Source organism: Apodemus sylvaticus, chromosome 17, assembly GCF_947179515.1.
Source record: "Apodemus sylvaticus chromosome 17, mApoSyl1.1, whole genome shotgun sequence".
NCBI classification, from domain to species: domain Eukaryota; kingdom Metazoa; phylum Chordata; class Mammalia; order Rodentia; family Muridae; genus Apodemus; species Apodemus sylvaticus.
In genome coordinates this window covers 494,345-500,732 of record NC_067488.1, presented here as the reverse complement: position 1 = coordinate 500,732, position 6,388 = coordinate 494,345, and the positions used below count along the sequence as shown (strand labels likewise).

General features: G+C 37.6%; 1 pseudogene; it reads right to left on the bottom strand.

Annotated features, from left to right (window-relative positions):
* Positions 1 to 4,999: 4,999 nt before the first annotated feature.
* LOC127667252 (vomeronasal type-1 receptor 4-like) lies at positions 5,000 to 5,929 on the bottom strand (annotated as a pseudogene).
* Between the last annotated feature and the right edge of the window lie 459 nt (positions 5,930 to 6,388).

Here is a 6,388-nt window from a genome sequence, read left to right as displayed (position 1 = left end):
ATTTTCCATCAAACTACATTAACAATCTTTCTTCAAAATGTTTCCTGAAATAGATCAATGCATATCCTACTTCAGAAGAATGCAGTCATAGGTTGCCACTAAAATCAGGGACTAGACAAGGCTGCCCTCTTTCTCCATATCTTTTCAATATAGTACTTGAAGTTCTAGCTAGAGCAATTAGACAACATAAGGAGGTCAAAGGGATACAAATTGGAAAGGAAGAAGTCAAACTATCACTATTTGCAGATGATATGATCGTATACTTGAGTGACCCAAAAAACTCTACCAGAGAACTCCTACAGCTGATAACTTCAGCAAAGTGGCTGGTTACAAAATCAACTCAAGCAAATCAGTAGCCTTTCTATACTCAAAGGATAAGCAGACTGAGAAAGAAATTAGGGAAATGACACCCTTCACAATAGCCACAAACAGCATAAAGTATCTTGGGGTGACTCTAACCAAATAAGTGAAAGACCTGAAAGAACTTCAGGTCTCTGAAGAAGGAAATTGAAGAAGATGGAAAAAAATCTTCCATGCTCACGGATTGGCAGGATTAATACAGTTAAAATGGCCATCTTACCAAAAGCAATCTACAGATTCAACACAATCCCCATCAAAATCCCAACTCAGTTCTTCATAGAATTAGAAAGAACAATTCTCAAATTCATCTGGAATAACAAAAAACCCAGGATAGCTAAAACTATTCTCAACAGTAAAAGAACTTCTGGGGGAATCACTATCCCAGAACTCAAATATTACTACAGAGCAAATAGTTATAAAAATTGCATGGTATTGGTACAGTGTAAGGCAAATGGATCAATGGAATAGGATTGAAGACCCAGAAATGAACCTACACACCTCTGTTCACTTGATCTTCGACAAAGGAGCTGAAAACATCCAGTGGAAAAAAAGATAGCCTTTTCAACAAATGGTGCTAGTTCAGTTGGAGGTCAGCATGCAGAAGAATGTGAATTGATCGATTCTTATGTCCTTGTGCTAAGCTCAACTCCAAGAGGATCAAGGACCTCCACATAAAACCTGACACACTGAAACTAATAGAAAAGAAACTGGGGAAGACCCTTGAGGACATGGGCACTGGGGAAAAGTTCCTGAACAGAACACCAATAGCTTATGCTCTAAGATCAAGAATTGACAAATGGGACCTCACAAAATTACAAAGTTTCTGTAAGGCGAAGGGCACTGTCAAAAGGACAAAACATCAACCAACAGATTGGGAAAGGATCTTCACCAACCCTAAATCCCACAGAGGGCTAATATCTAATATATTCAAAGAACTCAAGAAGGTAGACCCCAGAGAACCAAATAACCCTATTAAAAAGTGGGGTATGGAGCTAAACAAAGAATTTTCACATGAAGAACTTCGGATGGCTGAGAAGCAACTTAAGAAATGTTCAATATCATTAATCATTATGTAAATGCAAATCAAACAACCCTGAGATTTCACCTCACACCAGTCAGAATGGCTAAGGTTAAAAACTCAGGAGACAGGAAGTGTTGGCGAGGATGTGGAGAAAGAGGAGCACTCCTTGACTGCTGGTGGATTGCAAGATGGTACAACCACTTTGGAAATCAGTCTGGCGGTTAGTCAGAAATGTGGGCATGTCACTTCTTGAGGACCCTGCTATACCACTCCTGGGCATATACACATAGTATTCCCCAGCATGCAATAAGGACACATGCTCCACTATATTCATAGCAGCCCTATTTGTAATAGCCAGAAGCTGGAAAGAACCCAGGTGTCCCTCAACAGACGAATGGATACAAAAAATGTGGTTTATTTACACAATGGAGTACTATTCATCCATTAGAAACTATGAATTCATGAAATTCTTAGACAAATGGATAGAGCTGGAGAACATCATGCTAAGTGAGGCAACCCAGTCTCAAAAGATCAATCATGGTATGCACTCACTGATAAGTGGATATTAGCCTAGAAACTTGGAATACCCAAGACACAATGCAGGCACCAAAGGATGTCCAAGGAGGAAGGAGAGGCCCCTGGTACTGGAAAGACTCAGTGCAGCAGTATAGGGGATTACCAGAACAGTAATGTGGGAAGGGGTGAATGGGGGAATAGCGGGAGGGAAGAGGGCTTATGGATCTTTCGAGGAGTGGGGAGCCAGAAAAGGAGAAATCATTTGAAATGTAAATAAAAATAAAATATATTGAATAAATAAAAATACATAAATAAAAAATAAAGCTCTGAATGAAAAGAAAGATTGGAGTAAATATTTTGTAGACCAGCTCATAGAATAATCAGAATTTTAAAAATGTACGAATATAGAGCTGAAGTATTATCTAAACCATTTTCTACAAATCAATAATTGCTATAGAATTATGGCAATTTTTTAACATTATATATGAATTTCTCTGTACTACATGTATAACTGCTACCCACAGATCACAGAGGCAATTGTCATGATACCTGGAAATAGAATGAATGAAGCCTGTTGTATGTCATGTGTGTTGTGTATTTGGAAACACAGTGTTGTCCAACAGTGAACCATCTTTGCAGCCACCATGGGGACACATTTACTATCTAATGCAGTATGAATCCATGTAACACTCTTGTGAAACTCTGGAACACAGGAAGCAGAAAGCACACTAGTGACCCTATGCAATGCAGTTATAAAAGCTTCTGCTATAGGTAAGGAACAGATGCTGAATTCTGGGTAGTAATAGTAGCTCAAAGCTTCTGTTACCTAAAACATCATTCCATGGAATATTGGGCAGGGAAATGATTGAAAGAAGTCAAAGCAATAACTGACCCAGACTTCTGTAGATAGTTAGAATTGAGAAAGACCAGCTCAGTAATAGTAATCATCATGATCAAATCAGTGACATATATTTGACATGTGTAATGTTCACAATACCCTGGTAATAATAATATAATGCAAATAACCCACAGGTATTATACATACATACATACATACATACATACTTCTTTTAATTTGTTTCACACAGGTATTCAAACCAATATTCTAGTCTGAACTGCACACAACAATGTAGTATAGGCTGTCCTCCAAAACATGACATTTATAATATAGAAGACCCTCAAGTGGTGGGATTACAGAAATGGTACAACTCTCTTGCTTGAGAAATGCACCTATTTAAAAAGTTGCTATACATGTCTGAGCAAAGGAAATTTCTTGGCATGGAACACTATTGTATTTTATAATCCTGTAAATACAAACCTATGCACCTTCAAGCTGCATTCAATATAACTTTGTACACCAAGTATTGTAACCTTTACCTTTGTATAGCAGAAAAATTTCAAAGCAGAGATTCTCCATCAAGGACACAAGCCAATTTTTATATAAATCTGAAGAAAGCAAGCTTCATTGTATATTTCTAATAAAATCTTATTATAATGTAAAAGCACAAGAAAATTAATGGCCAATGTACATTTTAGAAAGTATTTGAGAATAATATTTGTTTAAAAATAGGACTTTCAACTAGTGATTCTCAACTTGAGTGTCACAATCTTTTGGGGAGGTCACATATCTGGTATATCAGATATTCCACATAGTGCACATTATATTTTATAACAGAAGCAAATTTTCAATTATGAAATAACACTGAAATGATGTCATGGTTTGGCATGACCACAGCATGATGAACTATATAACTGTCACAGGAAGGCTGAGAACCAATGCTTGAGTCCCTACTTCCTTAAGAGATTCCCATCCTATCACCAACAAGAATCTTGGCTCAAAATTGGAAACTATAAGCAGTAGCCTATGTGTCCTTACCTAAGACTAGAATCAAAGATGCAGAGTTCTGGCTGCAGTATCAATGAAATAACCCTACTGTTGTTCTAATTGTCTTCCTCAGCATTGAGTCCACCCTCATACCTGCAATCAGAGATCTGCACTCCACATCAGAGCCTGAAGCTCTGTCTCAAAGGATGTCAGCTGACAGAAAGAAAATTATCAGTATGTGTGAGTAATAATATTGCAAAGTAGGTTTTCTTGGTTAATATCCCAGGATTTAGGAGGAGTAAAACAAGACCAGAGAAGAAGTGAAAACATATTCTCTTTTGCTTATGTAGTGCACATTGGTCTATGAGAAGTATACATGTGTGTTTTCTACAATGAAATTTAGAGTAGAAAAATGACATGTGCTAATATATTTAATATCCTCACACAGACAAGATAAACTATGTAGAAACTATGCAAATAGTAATAAGAATGGTTTTGTTTAGAAAACTCAGGTGATTGTGGTCAGAGTTTATGAGGAAAGTAGAACCTGTTGAGCATATTAGCTCTATAGAGTGAAAACTTCCCATATATCACATGAAAGACTGTTGAGAGCTTTTGGCACTGCTTCTCGAAATCTGGCATTTGTCTCTGTGCTCAGACAATGAAATTGGCTCAGATAAGAATATTAGACACAGTGACTATTAGGCTTTACTTACTACTTTATTACCTTGTGTGATCTCTTTGCTTACTATTTTGCTTGATTACTATCTTGTGTGATCTCATTGTTTACTACATTGCTCAATTACTTCATCTTTGATCTAAGACCTGGCACTGATTTTTGGATGTACCTAGTATGATATAAAAGCAGACGGGGGAAAAATACAGCTGCTTTAGCCTCAGCATGGGCTGCAGTCATGTTATAATGTTGTTTAACTGTCTTTTTCCTTTCAATCATCACTCTCCTCCTTGGGGCATTGTTGACTGGACTGGGCTGGCTTGTTCATAAGACATTGTGTTTCTAAGATAATTGTGAATATTCTTTATCTGGTGAAAGAGAAGTTTGAGGCAGGTGCTCTGAGTCACAGGTTGGACTTGAACTCCCTCTTTACTCAGAGCTATCATTGGTTAGATAGCAATTGTACTACCTCAGCTTACCTAGTGCTGGAATTATAGCAGTGAGCCACCATACCTGGTCCATAAGGATGTGTTCAACATATATTTACTGATAGGGTTTATTTTTTAGTGATGTTGCTCTCCTGTCTTCAGTGTTTGGTATTTTAAATGACTGGCTTTCAATAGTTGAAGATAAGAGAACAAGGATACCTCGGATCCCTAAAGATCAACACTAAGGGAGAAATAGTGGGGAAGCTTGAAGTTAAAACTTCACTTATATGCCTTGGCCAGAGACAGGAGTCTACAAAAAATATGTGAAGGATAAAGCAAATATTGTGTAGAAGATAAAAGCTTACAACTGTGACCACAAGCATTACAATGCTATAGGTTGCTCTGATCTCAGCATAGCCTTTGTGTTCTTGATGGGGAGTAAGAATCTGCTTCAGTCTCTGGTGGTGTCTGTACAGAAGAAATAACATGGAGACACTGGTCCAGACTGTGACACTGATGAATATGGTATCACGGACAAACTGTGAAAAGAAAATGCCTATACTGAAACCAGAGGTAAAACAGACCCACCTATTTTTAATGTCAGTTTCATTATGTGTGTTCTGTAGACCATTGGCTTTCATTGGAATGTAGATATTACATAAGACATCAAGCAACTAACAACTGCAAGAGGAATAGCTTATGGCCTGAGATGTCTTCCTCTGAGCATTAGGTCACTGAAATTACCAGGAACAACAGGAACAAACTGATAGGTGCACAGGACACAGGTGAAGCACAAGTTTATGCTTCTAGATACCATGAGAAGGAAATACTAAAGTTTATATTTGAGGTCATTCAGAGGTTTCCTTTGAGCAAAAACAATCACATTGTTTGGAAACACAGTCATGAGGAGAATCAAAGTGTTAGCCACAGCTATGTGAGTGCAAATCACCTGTGTGGGTCAGCTGACATCCAGTCAAAACTGGAGAGAAATTATGGACAAACAGAAGGATGTTCGCTATAGTCCCTATGCCAACCTGACAAAGCAACAGCATCTGAAGAGCTACTTCTTCAGTGGTTTTCATGGCTTAGTCCTGAGAAGACATTGAAAGGCTTCAGTACCTACTGGAGGGATGACCACATAGGACAGTGCTGTCCTCAGGACTCTGTTCTTGTCCACATTATCAGTTGTGGGGTGATTTCTTCTAGTTAGAAGGGAGACACTACTGCATTCCATTAGATGATTCATTGCCTGAGAACACTGCATGGACACTAACTCAGGGCACAATTTTGTGCCTTTGAATTCCTGTTATTTTGGGAAGAAAGTTATACAGATGTAACTATTTTTTCTATTGGTCAACAACATAATGACTTTTGACACGAGACAGGCTTTGAAGGTGAATTTGTGAAAAGTAAAAAAATAAGAGTACACTATTCATTAGAATACAATCTTTCTTTATACTATAATCATGTATGAAAATAATACTACATGCCACCAAGAATTTTGGTTAAATGAATTAGGTAGCCATAAAACAAAGTATCAGATTTTTAGAAGACTATATACT